The sequence below is a fragment of the Choristoneura fumiferana genome, chromosome 12 (genome assembly GCF_025370935.1).
Source record: "Choristoneura fumiferana chromosome 12, NRCan_CFum_1, whole genome shotgun sequence".
Classification (NCBI taxonomy): domain Eukaryota; kingdom Metazoa; phylum Arthropoda; class Insecta; order Lepidoptera; family Tortricidae; genus Choristoneura; species Choristoneura fumiferana.
In genome coordinates, this window is record NC_133483.1 from 10,978,237 (window position 1) to 11,001,252 (window position 23,016).

General features: G+C 37.3%; 1 protein-coding gene across 1 annotated transcript in view; it reads right to left on the reverse strand.

The window, feature by feature from the left end:
- Nucleotides 1–15,162, reverse strand: part of LOC141433302 (popeye domain-containing protein 1-like) — a 32,287-nt gene extending 17,125 nt beyond the window's left edge. Inside the window, 1 exon segment of the mRNA XM_074095279.1 lies at nt 14,960–15,162. The gene's annotated coding sequence lies outside the window, so the exon portion shown is untranslated.
- Between the last annotated feature and the right edge of the window lie 7,854 nt (nt 15,163–23,016).

Consider the following 23,016-nt stretch of genomic DNA (forward strand, 5'->3'; position numbering starts at 1 on the left):
TAATGATTACGAATATGAATCTATTCAATAAGTTAAATTAATCTTTATTGTTTTAAGTCATGCAACTGACATTGAACTAATTTCTTGATTGACACCTCTTTCTTTCACTGAAAATTTTAATAATAGGTATATTTATATTAAGGATTAATTAATTTTAATGAGTTTTAAAATAGTTAAAAAATTAAACTGTTAGCTAAATATGCAAGCATTTAAAACGTCACTTCATAAACAATAAAAGAAAAGAAAAAAATGCGTAACAATTTTTTTTCTTTTTGAATTTTGAACATATGGCCTGTCCATTAGTCGAGCGTATTTATAAAAAAAGTAATATTGTAATTTTGAACAGAACATTGTTTTTTTTCCTCGCATGCAAAGTGAAAAGTACCTAGAGTGTTTAACGCGAGACTAAACAACCATAATACCACTCGAACTATAGATAAACATCTCGTGTCATTATGGCTTGTTTTAGTCTCTCGTTGAACAATCTACTATTATTAACCCCCGACGCAAAAAGAGGGGTGTTATAAGTTTCACCGTAGCTCTTAAACGGTTGGACCGATTTGAATGCGGTTTTTTATTTGAAATCAGGGTTTCTAGCAATGGTTCTAAGATATTATGTTTTATCAAAATCGGTTCAGCCGTTTTTGAGATATTGAACTTTGAAGTGACAAAGTCGGGGGTTTTCCAACCTTTTGTTGGTTACGTTAGGTTATTTATAAAATGACTACCGTATTGTTCATTTTTCCCTGTAATCAATAGAAGAACAGGTGAATGTTTGTTTCGCGTCAGTTTATGAAGCCATCTGTCTGTCAAACAGATGGGTACCATTTGTTTTACGGAGCCACACGATACTATCACATATATACTATAACTAACTGCATTTGTTCAGTTGGAAAGAGAAGTAAACGCTACCGTTATGTTCCTTTTACCTTAACAATACGTTTCGTTTTACTCTGAAAGGACACCTAGCGTGTTCCTGTCCACGTACCTACGTAGCTACTTCTTACGCCGCGCACGCCTCACCCTGATATTACTTTTCTTCGCTTAGAACTTTTCGTGGGATCTTCAATAAAGTCTTCATCTTGTTCATGCATAAACGTAGCGTACATAAAGTAACATTACAAACTTTATTAATTTATAACAACTTTAGTTAGCTTTCTTTACGCGTGAATGTGTTTTACACGATGGGGCTGCAGTGTGCTATTTTCGATATTGGTTTTGCATAGACGTTAACGAGTTCAGTCTCCAGCACCAATATCTGACACCACAAAACAACAAAAGCGTGCATAAATATCTGATACGGCTCTATTTCTAGGGCACGTAAGACGTGTTGAATATTTTGCACCCTCCGCAGCGGCAGATATTTTTATTTATTTATCTACATGTGCATCTCTATGCACGACTAGGTTTAAGTCTAGTTTTGGTTAGGTTAGTTAGTTAGTTAGTTAGCTGTGTTAGTTAATCTCAAAATAACCTAACCAACTTAGGAAAGTTGGAGACGCCCCGACATTATTATTTCAAAGTTCAATATCTCCAAAATGACTAAACCGATATTAATCAAACATAGCTAAAAACCACCGCAAGGAAACTCGCTTTCACTTAAAAGAAATTGCATCGAAATCGGTCCATCTGTTTGAGAGCTGCGATGACATAGACAGACAGACATGGGGGTCTAATTTATAACACCGCTCTTTTGATTCTTTTTGCTGGGGAGTTAAAAACCTCAGGCAACAAAGCTTTCACTTGAACAACCAAGTGCAACACACGTAATTGTTACAGAATGGGTGAGTCTAAAAACTTGGTCAACGAGGTCACGACGTTTCACAGCAAACGTTTGAGGAAAAGAGGCCGCAGCGTAATCCCTTAAGGCAGCAACTTCGCACAATCCGCAGGACTAGTGTGGCTTTACCCAATGCAATTAACAGATAAGATGTAAGATTACTAATGCCAGACGTTAAGACGTGATATACCCCGCTAATTTTGCCACATGTTAGAAGCTGTGAGACACTTTGTCCAATATAACATATCTGTGGATAGTATATCCAACTAATTGGTGCCTCTTCACGGCTAAACCGCTGAACCGATTTAGATGAAATTCGGTATACAAATAGTTTGAGTCCCGGAGAATAATATAGGATAGTTTTTATCCCGGCAAATTAGTTCCCGCGAGATACCGACAAAAAAAATCGCGAAAAATAAAAGACGCGCACGGAGTCGCGGGCAACAGCTAGTTTAGATATACAAAAATAAATAAATAAATAAAACCGTAAATGTGTATTATGGAATAGAGTTTTGATTCATACAAATATCATTAGGTACCTATGTTGATCTTCACTTCTTATACTCTAAATTTTAGAGTAAAAGAAGTGAAAATAAACATAGGTTTAGAGTCTAAAAGCATATAACCTCATGTAGTGGGATTGAAATCTCTATCTATAGGGAGTAAAGTGCAGCTATTTCTAGGTTTCCGGATCTCAGTCAACAACTACGCGGAACCCTTATACTTTTTCAGGAATGCGTGGAGGTATCAAACTGAAATTATATCAATTACTCAGATCTACTAGCATTTGGAGCATTGAAAAAATTAAGTTTCAAGTCAACGCAATCAAAAGACGGAGTCATCTAAAAGGTATTTCCATACACACTGCAGGGAAATCAAAACTTATGGGTACTTCCAGTTGTCCAAGAAACTTGTAGTTTTGTAGCTCGTATCTCATATAGCATAATCAATAATAAAAGTATGAAAATCTTTTTTTTATCTCTGTCTATTTATGTCGGTAACCAATCTTTTTGTTTAGTAGCAGGGTTCTGAAAACACTAAATAGGTATTTATAAATTTTTACAAACAAAAAAGCTTGCAATTTTCCTGTTGTGATTTTGTAGTTCTTGTTTATGTTTTCTCGTTCTTGCATTATAAGTGAAATGTAAGTATAGTTTTCACCTCAAGACTAAAAGCCATAAACACCCTCGGGCTGAAGCTCTGGCGGCTAACACGTCGAATTAATTACTCCTAATTATACGTATTGTTATTGCAATTTCATTAACACAATGATATACAATATTTTTTTAACAAATAAAAAGAAAGAAAAATAGAACTAAAACCACTATGTACTTGTACTATTACTTATTCTGTGCTAAAACTAACTTACTCTGACCCTAGTATTTATTGATTACTACTAAGTAGGTACTTATACATTTGTTACCAACGAATATTATATTATGTATTTTATACAATTTGTAACCAATAAAAAAATAATGTATCTAAATTCGCTCTTGGATCATAACAATGACATTGTTTCTGCAAAACAGTTGACCTTTGTAAGTACATCCAAATGGATACCGAATAAAATTGGCACCGAACGATACTAATGCATTTACATAATACTGATTTAATGTCCCAAAGAAACTGTACGCTCTAGCCGGAAAAGTTTACAGCGGCGAAATAGTTTCTTGCCGGAACGTTCCCAAATAGCCGTATAATTTAAATGAGGGACAATAAATAGTGCATGTATGAGGCATAGTACGGCGGGGCGTGTAATCCGCGGCGTCTCCGGCGGGCCGTCGCCCACATTAAGTCATCGCGGCGCCGCTGCAACGTTCCATGACGCTAGGTCCCGCCAGGGCTCGGCACAGGGGTGTTGACATTTTGGAATTTACTCGTAGCAGAAGTATGGGCACGTGAATATCGAAAATTTAAATATCTAGGCATAGGTAAAATATTGACGGCTAAAATATTGAACCTAACCTAACCTAACCTACATTCACCTTCGACTTTTTAACATTAGATATATTAATTTTTAACCGACTTCAAAAAAGGAGGAGGTTATCAATTCGGTTGTTTTTTTATGTTTGTTACCTCAGAACTCCGTCATTTAAATATACACCGATTTGAAAAAAATTTTTTTTGTGTTCGTCTAGGAATACCTTCAATTAGGTCCCATCAGCACCAAATCAGGAACTGATGATTGAAGGGAACTCTTCAAATATTGTAGGGACACCTATGGTAAATTCGGATTTAGTTAGTAGTAGGTAACTCGTGCATTTGCTCTTGAAAATCATCATTTGATGAAGTGGAACTGATGTTGAAGACCACGGTTGACCATCGAAGTTACAACTCAATAAAAAGTATTTCACGGGTTGAATTTCAATTACTTTAACACAGTTACTAAGCAATTTATGCTCCTCGCAATGCATATGGTAAAATGAAACGAGTGATGAAGCACCAGGACTCCTCAATAATGAACGTCTCTGAATCGGAAAAAGCAATTTTTCGTAAAAGGTGACGAGCAGTTAACATTAAACTATTGTATCTGATACTTATTCACAACACAAGATACAATAATATGATAGGAAACAAAATTTATAAGTAAGTATCTTAGATTATTGACACTAAAAAGCGTGAAAAAAAATCAACAGAAATTTAACTGACTACAAAAAACCATAAAAATATTTTTCTACCGGTCTGATGTCGGTGCCTCAGCACGAGCTAGCAGGATTGATTGAAGCCCAATATATAGTGCGTAGGTGAGGTAGACGACTATAGGTCCACTCCTGCTGGCTCGTGCTGAGGCACCGACTTCAGACTGGTAGAAAATGATTGTCATGGTTTTTTGTAGTCGGTTCAATTTTTAGATATTCAGATACGTCTCCCATGTGTCAGAGTAGTAAGTACCTATAGCATTTTTTTCCATGGTTGACATTAACAATAATCAGGAAGTTCATGTTATGCAATGTGTCAGGAATGACTTCTTAGCGGCCGGGCACTGGCACTATACATCCTACTTACTTTGGAGCAGAAATGTCTACTGACAGTTTTTCGGTTAAAGCCATGGTGCAACTTACGCCGCAGGTGTGGGCCCATGTGGGACGTAGGTATGTGTAGGTACCTCGAAAGCATTAATTTTTCATAGCAATTTACTGGACCGCGTTTTTACATCGGTAGCTCATTATAAATTGATGTCGATCGTCTTTTTCGCCGTTCTTTAATAGTATTTACTCTTAAAAATGTTCATTCAAATCATTTGTCGGTGTCGTCAGTATGTATTCTGACAAGTGTTTTTTAGAAAATACACTTCGAATTTTAATGAAATACTTAATATTTTATAGAGAAACAAGTTATTTTTTCTGTATATATGTGTGTTTCCCTTGGTGTTGTAGCCCTAGCAGGGCCACAGTCCTATGACTTGGCTAAAATAGTGTCTGGCGCGTGAGTGAGTGTCGCGGGCGGGGAACCCGGGATAATGAAGAAAAATAATCTTTATTGAAAACATGTAAGCGAAAAACAGAAATTGATTCAGGAGGTACCTTGCGGAGATCCACATAAACGAAAATGATGATGAACGATTATGTGGTCTCGAAGTAGCGAGATAAATTATTGCAGTTCATTTTATAGCTGTCGGTAGGCCTCCAACAAGATGGAGCGACGACTGGTTAAGATCGCGGGATCGCGGTGGATGCGGAAAGCACAAGACCGGTCTGAGTGGAGAGCGTTGGGGGAGGCCTATGTCCAGCAGTGGACGTCTTTCGGCTGACATGATGATGACGATGATGATGATGATTTTATCGCAAGATTTTATACTGACTGCACTTAAATGAATACATTTTTATCACAGCTGATATGTAGGTATACTAAGGTTGACTCCGCCTTTGTACAAGTACCTATCTCAAAGTTTGTCAATTGTGTTTTCTTTTTTTTCTTTTGTACAATAAAGAGTTTACATACTTAGATATGTAGGTACTAAGGGTGGAGCGATTTTTTTTTTTGGATTTTGAATGCTGAATAATGCTAAAAAGTTGCGATTTGTTCAAAGGTTTATGAGAAAAATAAAAATAAAAATATTCAAACCTACTCTGAACCCTCTACTGTGGAACTAAGTATAGAAAAAACCTACATTTATGCAGCGATAACTTTTTTCACGCAAAGATTTGGGATTACCCGCCATAGTAAAAGTTTTAGGACTTAGAATAAGTAAGTTATCGGTTATCCCGTGACATATCGCTAGTCCTTACTGGTCATATTATTATATAGGCCAATTAGCTCGCTCTCCTTTGACTTAGATGTTCTTCACGCAACGGTAATGAAGAACACAAGATCAAGGAATCCTAATCCTACTGCCAAAACTAATGATCTACGCGAGCAAAGCAGTTACGTTTTACGGTACGTTTTACGTTTTACGTTAGTTTTGACGACCAGATGGCCTAGTGGTTAGAGAACCTGACTACGAAGCTTGAGGTCCCGGGTTCGATTCCCGCGTCGGGGCAGATATTTGTATGAAAGATACGAATGTTTGTTCTCGGGTCTTGGGTGTTTAATATGTATTTAAGTATATATCTTTATCCGCGTGGGAACTATGGCCCAAGCCCTCTTGTTCTGAGAGGAGGCCTGTGCCCAGCAGTGGACGTATATAGGCTGGGATGAAGTATATATCTATCTATATAATTATATTTATCCGTTGCTAATAATTATATTGGCGTGAATTGTCCCGTGATATTTATTTATTTATTTATTTAGTTAAAACTATAAAATCCGGCAGTGAAAGAGTATCAAAATAAGCGCACCAATTTAAAGCCTTTTGCATTTATAGTATTGGTACCATTAGATTGTTTGTTTACGATGCAATGTTTTTCATGTCATTATGAAATTAGTTTTCCGTAGAGTGGCATGTTGGTGCACCCCGAGGCACCGCTATCGCCCCATCGGCGCATTTGCATTAAATTGCATTACCCGGTCCGCCGCGGCTCATTATGCGAGCCGGTTTGACGACCACCCACATGGCGCATAACACTGCCGTATTATTAACTGCTTCGTTATTTGGTCGGTTTTTATTAAAATTGGGCGCCCGATTGAGGTGTGCTTGGTTTGTTTTAGATGGTGATGTCTTACGGTAAGCGTCGATAGTCCGCAGGAGTTCTCAAGCTGTGCGTGCCCCGGACGAGCACGAGCGTCGCACGACGGTAAGGACCCGGTTCACGTATCTAGAGTTACCTATACAGGGTAACTAGAATAGACTTAATGGTTAAGCTTTTGGTACCTAACATCATAAATAGTGACATCTTCCCCTTAGACCAGTGGTTCTCAACCGGTGGTCCGCGGACCACAGGTGGTCCCTGGAAGAACTCGAAGTGGTCCGCGAAGCCATCAACAACGAATTGGCAAAACGACGCACCAGTCAAGTAGCGGTCGCAACCATTCATTCATTTACAATTTTACTTTTACCAGCGTATATTACCCTCAAACAGTTGGTAGTCCATGGCAAGACCGAAATTTTGTCAAATGGTCCCTCCTAACTAAAAGGGTAAGAACCGCTGCCTTAGAAATATTAGGTTAGAGTCAGAATGTTGGGTGCATACAAAAATAAAAAAACAACTATATTAAAAAAATATACTCAAAATGTACTATTTAGTACCTACTTAAAAAAAATACCACTTCGTAAATGAAGTTATTACAATGTGGAGGTACACCCGCCATCCTACCCGCCAGGACGGCGGGTGTATGCTAATTTACTATAAGCCTATTGATTATTGACAAATGCTAAACTCCAAAAAAAATACTGGAGTTGTACTTTAATATGCCGTTAAGATTTGAGAAATCAGATTTTTGGTTTCGTTATTCCTTAGGTAAGCTCTTTATAAAAGCAAGTCACCGTAGGCGAAAACGGTTAGGTAGAGTAATATAATGGCATCTTTATATTTTATTTATTTTTTATTTTATTTATTTCAACAACAAAATACAGCATTACAGTTTAACACCAATGCACTGTAAAATTCAAATTATACAACAGACAGAAAAAACTATGAATAGTTATATAAATGTTCATTCATACTCGTCCAGCCATTTTTAAATTATACCCTTACATTTCTTTAAATATTTAGTCATGTTAAAGGTGGTTTTAATCTTAGCTTTAAGTTTTAACATAAAGACGCGATTTTATCATATTTCATTTTAATTTACTTAAAACATCTGGTTATATTAACATTGGCAGGAATTTCCAATATGTGACTCATACCTAAGCAGAAAATTGTTAACACGAAATACAGAAAAAGTGAAAATACGAATTGATATTAAATTTCGGTGCGCGCTCGGGCTGCGCTACGGTGCTACGAAATGGCTACGAGCTACGACCCGTGAGCTACGACCGCGTAGCAGGTGAAAACCGTTGATAAAATCTTTACCTAGGGTAGTTGCTGACCGAGTTTCTAATTGAGGATTGTGCTATTGAAGTTTTTGTATGTATACATAAAATACAACATTGTATTTAATTTTGTGAAACATAGTTTCTCTTATAGTGCTAGCGGTATGTACACCCCGAACTTCAGCAAAAAGCTGCACATGGTGTTAAAAGCTTGAAAATCGGAACGATTGATCTTTAGGCCATACGAATCCATTTGAACGATAACACGAAAAAAAACAAAAAGGGAGAGGAGTTATGACGTCATCTTTTTTTTGTACGGGAAAATTATTTTTTTTGTTTTGAAACCTATCGTGTGGGGTATCTAATGAAAGGGCTTACTAATTTAATTCTAAAAATATATCACATCATTATATTTCAGTCACTTGTTTTAAATTAAAATAAAAAAAAATCCACAAAAAAAAGATGACGTCATATCTCCTCTCCTTTTTTAACCGACTTCAAAAAAGGAGGAGGTTATCAATTCGGTTGATTTTTTTTTTCTTTTTTTTATGTGTGTTACCTCAGAACTTCGTTATTTATGAACCGATTTGAACATTTTTTTTTCGTTTGTCTAGGAATGCTTTCAATTAGGGCCCATAAACACCAAATTAGAATCTGATAATTGGATCCTAGGGAAATCGTGGGAACTCTTCAAATATTGTAGGAACGCCTATGGTAATTTCGATATATTTAGGAGTAACTCGTGCATTTGCTCTTGAAAATCATCACTTGGTGAAGTGGAACTGATGATGAAGACCAAATTTGACCAATGGAGCGACTACTCAATAACAAGTACTTCACGGGTTGAATTTCAATTACTTTAACGCAGTTGCTAAGCAATTTAAGCTCATCGTAATTTATTTGGTGAAATGGAACGGGTGAAGTGATTGATGAAGCACCAGGACTCCTCAATAATGAACGTCTCTGCATCGGAAAAAGCAATTTTCGTAAAAGGTGACGAGCAGTTGACATTAAAGTATACAATACTGAAGTCGGTGCCTCAGCACGAGCCAGCCTGGTTCTTGAGTACAGACCGATGGTCGATTTAGTGATGATATTGGTAAGGCAGCAAGCAGGAATTGGAGGAGACTGAAGATCGAGCTCTGTGCCACGGCAGAGGCTATGTCCAGCAATAGATTGTAACAGGCTGATGATGTAGATGATAGCTAAATACGTTCGCACAAGTTATTACAACCAATTTAGACAACGTGTTTTTGGTTGAAATTATGAATAACGATGGATCAATAAAACTAATTGTCCTTTGCCGTTACTACAAGCTTACATAGCCTCACCCAATGGAAGGCCAGCTGTAAGTGCCTGTAAGTTCTACCGATTTAGAATTAAGTAGTGGTAATTTTAATAAGAAACAGCGAAACATTGTATCCCACTGATACCCACTGAGATTAAAAATGTGAAAGTTTGTAATTCTGTTTGTTACTTTATCACGTCTAAACCACTGAACCGATTTAAATGAAATTCGATATGATGATGATGATGATGATATGATCCGGCTGATTTCGGCCATGGCAACAGCTTCAACACTGACGGAGGAAGGAATGTACCTATAATATATGACATTGACTAAAAATACCAAGTAATTTTTTTAGGATGTAGAATAGTGTCTATAATGCAATTTAGAAAACGAGAAATTGCGGAAAACCATAGGAAAAAGCTACGCCACAACAAACATTCGGGACCAGCTGGGATGTGGGAGTATTAGGGTGGGGAAAAATGAACGCGGAAAATGGTGGTCAAGGTTAAAAATATGTGGTCAAGGTCATAAATCGGTGGTCAAGTCTACCGTGGAACCGATCTGCTCCAGGCCCTCCACCCTTGCGTAAGAAAGCGCAGGCATCTGCTCCCCCTCCGCGCCTCCGATTTTTTATATACACTCTAGGGGTAGGGCAGACAAGACCACAAAGATAGTGGAGTACTCCGATTCGGTTTTTGATACTTATTACTTTTTAAATGTTTTCGTTTTAAAAATTTATAAATAGAACTTTGAGGACCCCCTACTTAGTCCAACCCATCACTTTTATTTTTATAATTTACAGATTATCATTATATTGTCGCATACTTAGTCATGGCCACAAATAATTTTATGAACATTTTAATGACGTTTAGGTATAGATCCAAAAGCAACAAGTTTTTTTTTTTTTAAAGATATAATAGTTAAATCTGAATATACCCTTGAAAATTTTACCAAACTCTTTTTACAATCATAAAATTCATTACGAAAAATGAAACGCACCGTTTCTCTACCAACAAATATATCATGCCGACTGCGTAATGAGGGCTATCGCGTATGAATTCGCCACTAGAGGCGCTAGTGTAGCGTGAGGTCTCCGAAATGTCAAATCTCATAGTTTTTGGGTGAGCTACGCGGGTTTATTTATAATTAGAATAATTTTGTGAATATTTTGCAATATCTGAAATTAATTATGGCAAATATGCGTTCCGGGGCAATGAATGTCTGTGTTTTGAGACAGTTTTGTCTTTTGGAAACCTTTGTCCTATCTTTTTCCGAACAAAACGGGGACTATGCAACACTGTGACATGCTCGATATTTTTATGGTACGGTTTTATGGTGTATTAAATATGATTTTAATCTAAACTTTGTTTTCACGCCCGTAATAACAGACTTTGAAAGCCATACTTAAAAACCTCACGCAACAGTGCGCCATCTAGTGAGACAAAAAACGATAGCCCTCATTGAATTAATTTAATGTAAACGTTAATATTTTTTCTGGATAACTATTTGTTTTCGCAGCTTGAAACTTTGTGAAGTTGTTGCTTATCATCCACCAGCCACATATGAGCCCCGACGGACGCACAAATAGATTAAGTCCCGAAAAAGGAAATAGGTTAGTTTTTATCCCGGGAAATTGCATAGTTCCCGCGGGATAGCGGATTCTACGTGGACGGGTCGCGGATAACGGTTTTAGTGTATAATATTTAAATAATAATTTCACATTTAAGTACAATTAATTATTTGCAAAAGCTCAATCTTTTTATGCCGGAATAAACGAACTAAACGAAGCGTATAACTAAAGTTTTACGAAGAACCTGTCAAGTAGGTAGTCAATATGTTTAGAAACTTAGCCGGTGCAAGTTTTTCGAGTAAAGTTAGGGCGATGTCCCTTGTCAGATGTCACTGAGCAGTTGAAGTTTTCAGAACACAACGACCACAACCAATGCGCTCTGTTTAGAAATAACTACTTGGCGTAACATGTCATTGAATATTTCCAAGATAGGTAATCCATTGACGATGAAATCCATATTCAAAACAAAACATTGAAATTTTCTGGTTGAAAGCCAGTTGAAAGTGATTAAAATTAATCATGTAATTTAGTAGTATTAGGATATTTGTAATAATTATCGTGATTTTTGCTATGCCAAAAAAGGTCCTTAAAACGCACCATATCCGAGGGGTACCTTATGAAGGCTACCGTATCACTGTACCTATACAAATATTTAACACTATATAACATTCTGGTATCTACTATAGGTAGTAGATACTATGGGCAGTAGTAGGCTACTGCTAAAGGCAATAATACTAAAATAAAATTCTTACACATTGTTATTTGTTATTATTATTTATAACGACCATAGTAATAAACACTGCGAAAATTTAGTTTCTTCATATTACGGTTTAAAACGTACGCTGTAACCGATCAACAGACAGACAGATGACCGAATAGTGGAGCTGTAGCAATAGTCTAGTAATAATAGCGCATTCCTTGAGTACCTATAAAACCCTTAATAGTCCGAAGAATTGGGTGCCCACGGCAGGTAGGTCATCTAGCTACTTAAGCTGACTGACTCATTTAACACATTTTAACTAACTCATTGTGTAAGCCAGTTTTAAACAAACACTATAAACTATGACACGGCCTATAAAATACCCGAAAGTGTTATTTAATCGAAATTTTTGTTGGTCGAGTGCCTAGTGCCTACATATCAGAATTTATATCCGGGCAGAAATAACTTCGGTATTTTATTCCTGCCCGCCGTGGCACCCGGGATGTGTAAAAGATTCCCAGCGGATAAGGCTGTGGCTATTCTTACGATCTAATAGATTCAGTGTTAACTGAATATATCAAGATTGTGGTTTATCTTATAAGCAAATTATTATAATAACGACTACCACACTAGTACTGATGTTGCCAAATCAGATTAGCTGATTTAAGGAAAATGTGGCGTACACGGCTCGTTTGAGGAAGTTTCTGATCAAATGGCAGATACGGCAATGGCTGGTCAAATCATATGATAGAGATCATAATCTTAATTTGTACACGTTGACAGTAAAGGAGTTAACAGTAATGACAGGGTAACTAAACAGCTAGTTTACTAGAGTGAACTAGACGTGTTAGAACACTTCCCCTTTTAGTATAATTAATTCGAAGATGAAATAACTTGTTTACTATCCACTTAAAAAAGAACTAACTTGACATTTCGTAAATAATTCAGTATCCTTTCTAATATAATTTTCATTAGCATTATAATGGTAAGTACCATTATGAAAAAAAGTCTATTTACATCTATAGGAAAGTAACATACTTCAAAATGTAGATCACAACTTGAATTCAAATAAAACTCAATTGTTAGGGTTCCGGAGCCAAAATGGCAAAAACGGAACCCTTATAGTTTCGCCATGTCTGTCTGTCTGTCTGTCTGTCCGTCCGCGGCTTTGCTCAGGTACTATCAATGCTAGAAAGCTGTAATTTTGCACGGATATATAAGTAAACTATGCCGACAAAATGGTATAATTAAAAATTCAAAAATATATTTTTTTAGGGTACCTCCCATAGACGTAAAGTGGGGGGGATTTTTTTTTTCATCCAACCCTATAGTGTGGGGTATCGTTGGATAGATCTTAGTACCATTAGGGGGTTGCTAAGACGATTTTTCGATTCAGTGATTTGTTTGCGAAATATTCAACTTTAAAGTGCAAATTTTCATAAAAATCGAGCGTCCCCCCCCTCTAAAATCTAAACCGGTGAGTGGAAAAATTTTAAAAAAATCAGGATGGTAGTAAGTATATCAAACTTTCAAGGAAAACTATAACGGCTAAGTTTGCTTGAGAATTATTAGTAGTTTATGAGTAAATAGCAGCCTAAGGTATAAAATATACCTAAACTTGGAAGATTCCGTATAAAATACGAAATCCTTAAAAAATATTACTTAATTTTTTCGTAATGGCTACGGAACCCTATTTTGGGCGTGTCCGACACGCTCTTGGCCGGTTTTTATTTGATAACGCTTATACCATGTTCATGGCTTGACAGTATCTATAGCTAGATACAGTAATATTTAACGAATAAGCAATAGTAATGTTTAGGTGGTGTAGAGTCGGATATTGCCTTGGCTGCAGGCTTTTGGCATCGGTCGGCGACGTTATGGCGCGCCGCGCCTCCGCCGATTCTCAACTATCGTCTTACACATCAAACAAAACGACGCAAACCACTCCAACTCAACAATATGGTGACACATATTGAACGCGCTGTAGCGAGTATAATAATAGAGGCTTGACTTGGGCTAACTCAAGATTTGTACGTGCGTAACAGTAGGTCTGTATGTAACTGGCAATAAATTGTCTAATTTATCGATGATTGATAGTTTTTAATGCATGCTGAATTCACCCAAAGAGCTCTAATAGTAAAATGTTAATTTGAGATATGTCGTTACAAAAACAGTAGGTCCATCAGCCAAATATGTGGTCTACCAAAACAATAATGTCAATATACGTGTCTCTCAACTTCAAAGTTCTACTTTAGCGACATATTCATTAGATAGGAACTTGTATAAAAATTGATAGACCATTTTTTTGGCTGATGGTACCTCATCAGATTTTTGTTTGAGACAGATTCTAGAAGCCACTCGGTAATGCTACCATCAATCTTTTATTCAATTAAGATAAATATTATCCGTAGTAGTAGTAGCCGTATCTTCGTTTTGGCTATAATGTTATCTCGGAGTCGTTCCGGAGAGTTGATGGATCGGGCTATAGACACGTGCCCATGCGGAGATTGATAGCCACTCGCCTTAACCCGCCGTCGCTCCCGGTGTTGCGTGACGGCACGACTCATTGCCCTTGTGCGATACGTTTTGGATTTTTATTGACCTGCTCGCCCCGACTTCCCTCACCCGTCGATACGATTCAATGTTCGACGTAACCAAACCAACATGCTTCGCTATTATTGAATTCTGCGTCTACTCTCGCATGTTTATTTCCCTACACGTGCTTTTACGGCATCTTTGAATACATTATCTATCGTGACCGTTAGGACTTTCAAATTTATGCAATGGGTATACTTAATTTGACACAGTTTGAAGTATGCGTGTGTACTTACCATCAGCAGATTATTGCGGGATTTGAAGTCCATTTTTGTGGCAATAAGAACATTTATAATTTGATGCAGACATTTTACTGTCGCTTATTATCATGAGTTCACTATAAACGTGGAGAACTTTCGAACGTATGGGTGAAGCTTGAAGGTTGTCAACAATGCGCTATTATGACATATTTTACATCTAAAATAAATGAAAAGTAAGAAAAATAAATGAGTTAGTCCAATGTTTATTTTCTTCTTCAATTTGTTACTAAATTGCACGGAAAATTCAAGGGTTGCATATAATCACACGCGTGAAATACGTCAAGTCGCGTCTCGTACGGCACCCTTGTCGTGGTACGCTGCGTTTGTAACAATTAGCGATGGTATCAGAGAGGTTCCTTATCGACCTGAGATCACGGCGTCCTGCGGCCGAGGTGCGAGATGAGAGCTCACCTGAGCTGAGCTCTCCGCCCACTTGTGGCGGTGGCGAGTCGGTCTCGGCGGTCACGGGACGTCCGCATGTCTCGAGACATACCGTAGCATCATAAGGCAGCACAACACGAGAGAGCGCGGCATGCGAGTCGCATAGTACGCGGAGCCCGGCGAGGGCGCTGAACGGTGGAGCGCTGCCCTACTGACTGCTCTCCGCTCGCCGCCGCCGCACCCGTCTTCTCTAGGGTTGCCAACTGCCAACCCCTTTCAGTGATAGCTGCCTGGTTAGCGCACGAAAACTCTCGTTTACAGAAACAGCACAGTGCATGTTTCTGTTTAGCTAAAAGCAGAGTATGAAAAATAGGTATGTATATTATAGAATTGTATGAATAGCGACAATAGGGCAACTTTATTATGTATCTTATTGTTAATATTATATACATTAAGATATTATATACAAAAGTGAAGAATTAAGCAAACAGGACCATGTTTCTATTTATTATCACTATTTTTGGTATGTTTGGTTGTTAGTAATTGTCCATAAGTAGTTATAAGATTCATCAATCTCACAAATAATATTCAAGATGCGCTGCAAATGCACATTTGCTGATTAAATTTTAAGTCTTACTTAAACGCGAATTAAGTTTATATCTTGGTAACTTGGTGCTTAATTCGCCTTCAATGTATGTTCAAGCTTTCATCAATAACGATTCTCTCAGAAACATTCTACATTCAGGATGCCTACGTTCTCAAAAAAAGCAATTTATGCAGCACAACAATAACTTCATCAGAGACAACTTTTTTTGCTCGGGAATATTCATCAAAATCTCTAAATATCAGAAAATGTTTGCGGTGGCAACCCTGTTCTCGTCGTCTCCGCACGCACGCGCGCCCCCCGCCCGCGCGCCGCGCCCCGCGCCAACCCTTACTCCCATCTCGCTACTACCTACTTAGATATTTATCAATAAAATTATTGTACGACATAAACTCAGCCGATACCCACCTGTCAAACATTTATCGACCCTGAAACTGCCCTAGCCAAAGTCACTTTCAAAAAGTTTCATGGTCAAGGAAAACTGTAAACAAATTAAGTAATTGCTATTTCTGTAAGTACTTATTCCATTTTTAACTTCAGCACATGTTTTCCAAGTTTGCAGATATTCGACACGGTTACAATGCAGTAATAGTAGATAAAGGTGTCAGTTCCATTCCGAGTTGGAGCCAATTTATGTGGGCGACCAGCAGTATTGACATGGCGTAAGTTTGGCGGCATGGGTCCAGAATTATTTCGGCGCGAGCCGTCCCACATAAATCATGGGTACGAGGAGCTTTCAGCTTTCCAACCCGATTTAGTTTAAAAAAAATTGTATGCTTTTTGGAATTTTTCTAGTGGACTCTGATAAATAGTACGAACGAAGGTACCCATCAGTGGCGTGGATTGAACATTTTCGTTAGTCCACCGGGAAGTGACAGAAGTGTGAGTTTGTATATCTTCGGATGCAACAACTTTGCACAATCTTTGTCATACTTTACATTACGTACACACAAAAAAGAGACCGATGGGAATAAAGTTGGTTGGTACGATGCTATCGTTCCCCGTTCAAATTTACCTACTCGATAGGGTGACAAAGCGTACCTAATACCTATAGGTACACATGGATACAGCATTTCGTTACTGTATTACTTACCAAGACTAACTTTGCTTATAAAACCCGTCGGAACCCAAGCAACTATTATTTATATAGCCACCGTCAAGTATTTGTGAAATTTTAATTAACACTAGCGCATGAGTGGTTTGAAAATGGTTTGAATTAACACTTCAGCATTTAGTTAGGGCGTCGGCGTAATGTGATCGCCGTGTCTAGGAACTTACAGTAAAGGTACTATTATGCATTGTAGTCACTAGCACGAAAGCATGCTACTATTGCGCAAATGCTACCTACTAGCATGTGTGTTTAGGGACGTGCTACTATAGAGCATGTTTTTTAGTAGCATACAGGTACTGCAGGTGCTAGCATGCTTATAAGTATGCTTATTAGCATGCTAGTAACGAGCATGTGTAACAGTACCTTTATTTTCTAGACCGTAACTTAAAAATCGTAAAATCAAATTACGTACTTATTTTAAACTTTGTAATTAAATACTAGTTACTATTAGTTATTCTGTGGTTTCGGTGAGTCCTGTTAAGCTGATCTTAGAAATTTTTTGCTTTGCTTTAAGCGATGCGCTTTTTTTGGAAAAGTAGCACGTGTTCTAGCTTTGTTTTGGGTAGGTACTTAATTCTGAAGACGTAAGCAGGACTCACCCTACCGGATTCATTTAGTCAAGGCTATCATATTGTACCAGTATTACTGAGATAAACTTTTTTTTTAATTAAAGAGTAAAATTATTTACCTACTATGACTAAGTGCATGGTGGCTCTGCAATTAAAAGTTTGGGAATTTGAAATGAAATGTAATGATTTTTATTCACGGAATATGAGTAACGGTTACGGTTACGTCATTAATAATAAACGCAGCCATATTCTACTTAATGGAGCATGCAAACTTTTGTAGACTTACCTACCTACCTATGTAAGTACATTTTGTTGATGGTTCTTCATATTAACAAACTAAGTATTAATATTTAAAAGATCGATAACGGATAAACATACTTAAATAGACAGATACATACTTAAATAAATATATAACACCCAAGACCCGAGAACAAACATTCGCATTATTCATACAAATATCTGCCTCCAACGGGGATCGAATCCCCAAGCTTCACAGTCAGTTTCTCTTACCACTTGGCTATCCGGCTGTCGCATATTTCAATGCTTTTACACACTTGCAGATATGGTACGGTTAAAGTTATTGTTTATTCATGGGTTGTAAAGCTAGAGTTGTGTGACCGGTGTGATTGAATGTATAAACTGTGTGCATGGCGATTAGCGGCTGGCAGCCAGCCAGTGCCCGCCAGCCCAGGACCTTGCTTGCAGCCTCTGCGTCTCCTCTCTACACTGATTTCTTCTTATATTTTATTTTGCTTGGGATATCTGTGGTTTCATTGCTTTCTTTCGCTTGTTTAATGATGCACTACGTGTAGGTAAGTCGTAAAATTATTCTTGCGGCGCATTCTTCTTGGCAATGATGGTCTTTCCGAAAGCGCCGAGGTAGTTTAAAAAATGACGTGTAAAAGTGCCTGTTGCGGTATTAACTGATTAAACGATTTGAAATTTGAAACATTAACCTCTTTTATACTCGTAATAAATAACTAAAATAACATTTAAATACCTAAATCAAACATAAGAAAACATTTATTTAACAAGAATTGATTGAAAAAATTAAGTTTATATTATTTAATTCCTCTAGAAATCGCATCATAACATTCTTAACTTCATAAGAGATAAATAGGTTTAAAAAAAGCCGAAAAAGTTTTTTGACATACCTACCTACAACCACTGTATTCATTAAATGAATGTGTGTAGGTACTTGTTTAAAGAATAGTCTAAAACTCATATCTTAGGACTGTTTAATTATGTAAGTACATTGAGATTGCTAGTATGTATTTAATTTTAACGACTTGCCAAAAATGACTAATGGTACTTGGCCAATTAAATTAATTTGAATTGGAATCTCATGGGTTTTAAATCCAGATCCAGAGACTTTTAACTGTGTACTGTAAAATATAGGATATCATCTTACCTTGCAGAAAGTCGTTAGACTCCTAAACGGTTATAGTACATACCTACTATACTTGAGCCCAATCCTCGGCGACTTCAGGAGCTTAACGCGCGAATTGCTCAATGAGAAGTTGTTAACAAACTGATGCTAGTAAATAAAAATAAAAAAAATATGATGAAAAATTATCCACGAAAATTTTAAAAAATCTCAAGAATCTCGGCCTACTACTGCTGCTACGTCTCACTACTGGGCATAGGCCATTAGACCTATGAAGGCATAAAGAGAGGGCTGTAGATCCCACAAGGGCCATGATGCTCTGCTTGAGAGGCCATAGGTCAAACCACTAGACTACCAATGCATATATTGTTTGATTTTTTATCTGAAATACGACTAGAGAAAATCTGTACTCGGCCCGCGTGGGAACTGCCACCCAAGCCCGTTCATTCTGAGAAAAGGCACTGGCCTACGCTACGGTGCATTGCTGCGCTGCGCGCTGGCCAGTGCCCAGTATTAGGTATATAGCTCTAATTATTCTAGTCGATTATATGAACAGGGTGAATATTTTTAACGCCACCTGAGGTTATACAGATTTTTCTTTGTTAGGGTTCCGTAGTAAACTAGGAACCCTTATAGTTTCGCCATGTCTGTCCGTCTGTCTTTCTGTCTGTCGGCTAAGCTCAGAGACCGTTAGCATTAGAAAGCTGTAATTTGGCATAAATATAAATATCAGTCATGCCGACAGTGGTAAAAAAAAATAAGAAAATTTCCTCCCATAGACGTAAAGTGGGCGTGATTTTTTTTCTCGACTAACCCTATGGTGTGGGAAATCGTTAGATAGGTCTTTTAAAATTATTGGAGGGCGGTGTGGATAAGAAGAGTTTTCTATTCAGTGATCTGTTTACGAAATATTCACCTTTAAAGTGTATATTTTCATTTAAATCGAGCGTCCCCCCCTCTAAAATCTATACTATTGAGTGAAAAATTAGGAAAAATTCAGAATGGTAGTAAATATATCATATTTACAAGGAAAATTATAGCGGCTTAGATTGCTTAAGAATTATTGGTAGTTTAAGAGTAAATAGCAGCCTAAGGTATAAAATATATCTAAACTTGGAACATCGGAATCTTACTCACACAATACAAAATCCTTGGAAAAATATTACTTGATTTTTCCGTAATGGCTACGGAACCCTGTCTTAAACGTGTTTTTTTTCTTTTTAAATGTTTAGTTTATTCAGTTCTTTTATTTTATTTACTATAGATAGATAGATAGATAGACATATCGTTGAGAAAAAAATATATCTTCAGTTACATAAAAAAACTTACTTTCCTTCCAAATGACGTTGAAATGTACAATTTTTTACCACTTTTGAACGGTTTGCAAGGCGAGGCTATTGCAAAAGTCGCCGAAGATTATTTCTAACTAGCTATTGCCCGTGACTCCGTCCGCGTAGAGTTCGTTTATGGGTATCCCGCGGGAACTACGCCATTGTTCGGGATAAAAATTATCCTTTGTCCTTCCTCGAGACTCAAACTATCTGTATACCGAATTTCATCTAAATTAGTTCAGCTGTTTAGACGTTAAAGGTAACAAAGTAACAAACAAATCTTCAGTAAATATAAAACATATTTTTGATACAATACTTCTGTGTTGTATGGAACAGAAAGATGTCCACAAAATAAGGATGGTCCCGGATATCAGCCCGTGAATAAATTGCGAGCCTCGGGGGACTATTCCGGGACGTGCGGACGGAGTGTATGAAATTATGAAGTGGGGAGCACGCGTCCCAATGACTCCCCGGAGTAATAATAATCCATTAACGTACGTAGAGTTCAATGTTTCAAAGTTTTTGTATGGATTAGTAATGCAATGCGAAAGCTAAAGCATCGTTAGTACAGAAGCCACAATATTTGATATACCTATCCCACTGGCTTAAGTGTTTAGTAGTTGCAGATAATTCGTAATCAGATATAATTGAGCAAGGTATGGGCATATCCAGTCATTTAAGACCGGATTTTGAAATGGAAACTGTCGTTGGGTCGCTTTGCTAAATGCTGCCCGGGGATTGTCGATACCTAGAATAAGTTTCATCTCTGTCTACACTATTGGCGCTCTATTATTCAGAACAGCTACCTACACATGAAATTTCATTGGAAATAAATACAGAGCTTGATCATTTTGTCTAGCTGATATAGTTTCGATGAGTCGACAACCCTATACTTAGTCAATTGCTTAGATAAAAGAAGTAGTTGTGTGATAGTAACATTTTACATCATTTCCGTCTTTATAATCAGGCCATCAAATGGCCTGTAAAGTAAATACGATTAAAAAGGTGGAACCTCGAGCATATCGATCTTGCTGTGAGTGTTATTTAAAGCTCCTTTGTTAGGTCCAGGCCATCAGATAAGGCTTGGAATGGTAAATCGCACGTAATGCTCAAGTGGTGGATAAGGAGGCATCGCAGCGACGCTCGGCTGCGCCAGGCCGGGCCTTGACCAGTGCCTGTGATTGATCACTATCATGAAGTCTTTGTTACACTTTACAGGCCGTCACGCCAATCCGACGTAGGCACCTTTTTTTTGAGACACATTACATTTAAATATCTGTAAATGCCGGTTCAGTAGTAATGCCCGCCTTCCACTGTGAGCGGAGCGAGTTGTTTAACTTACAATGGAGAACTGCTAGATGTGTATTTACACTGCATGCACTGGATAAGAAGTCATAATAAGCTTGGTCCGGTCTGCTCAGTTAGTTACCTCCGCTTCCGCTCATTATACCCTTTTTAGTAGGGTGGCGGGCATTAATGCTGTTTTATTTCGTGTATTGAAATTTTGTTCCATAAAACGCGGATTTAAGTAACATAATTTGGTCCAATTAAAATCCCATCAACGCAATCCGACACTGGAAATCGAAATATCGCTTGCTATTTCAATTTATTATGGTTTCGACAATTTTACAAGATTACGATCAGTGATCGTGAAAAATGAAATAGAAAAGAATCAAAAACAACCGCTGCTGATACCATGCGGTTGAGACCCGGAATTAAGTAAAATAGTAGTCGTAACTCATTCGTCTATCGTGATTGGCAAACTTTGATCTAGGCCACCTAGGTGGTGGATGTTATAATCGATTACTTTCGAGGGATAAGCCCACGTTTGCACACCTCTAACGAGTTTGCTTTACCTTCTTTTGACCTAAATTCTATGTACTATTCTAACTATGTATACCCAATTACATGAATTGCAGTGAACACGAACGAAGTGGAGGTGGATGGATTGGTAGAAGATTTGATATGACGAATTTTTGGTATCTGGCCTTTACAAAATACAATGCACAAGAGATATAAATCTATAACTTGATAAAAATTGATTCCATTCTATTAGAAAAGTACCACTCTAATTAGTTTTCTCAGGTAGTCCATTTAAATCGAGCGTTAATTTTTAAACACCTACACGTTTTTACAAATCGTATTTTCATGATATTAATTTTAAAATAATCAGGCTCCAATGCGCTTAATAAAGTTAAGCACTGTATTAGTTTAATATCTAACAAATTTAATCTCATATACACTTGTAGAACATATTATTGTATTGGATAGATTTATATCTATTCTATTACGTTATTGCAACCCATGCATGTTCTGCTCGGCTGTGCGTGATGTACCAATCTATAAGGGCTTAACTAGTAATCGCTACATAACTATTTACTGAGGTAGATGTATGGGTAGACGTAACATTTACTCTGCCCGACTACTAACTTATGCACCTACACCCTTTGTGTAAGTTAGACAAAGACAGGTTTATTGCGAGATGAGAGTGCTTGCTTCTTAAGCTAAAATGTCAAATTTACTCACTTTCTTCACTTCATAGCTGCATAGCTTTTGTAACTGGCTGCTAATAAACTAGTAAACAAGAAGGGGGATATTTTAACAACGTGTTTAATGGGCAGGGTAAAATATCTTTCGATAACTTATAAAGTCTCTACTTCGTGGTAATATTCATTGTACAGTCGAGTTCTTATTCTTCTGAGCAAAAAAAATTTTCAAAAATATGTGAACACGATTCTGTGAAGCGTGTTCAGATATTTTTTTAATTAATTTTTGCTCAGAAGTATAAAAATCCAAAGTATTACTGGTAATTTATCTGTTACAGATTATAAGAATAAATGAATTGAGATACCTATTCTGTTTTATTTTAAGAAAAATATAGTGTCTTTGTTCTTATCTATACTGAGCTACATAGGTACTCGTAAATACTCGTACTCGTACTCACTCTCGTTTCCGGAAAACGAAGCCTTACATTTGGCTTTGAGTAGGTAGGTACCTATTTCAATTGATAACCATGACCACTTTCTGGGATTAAAATGATCTACATAGATTTATTGTTTAGCTATTAGGTAGTAGTATCTAAATG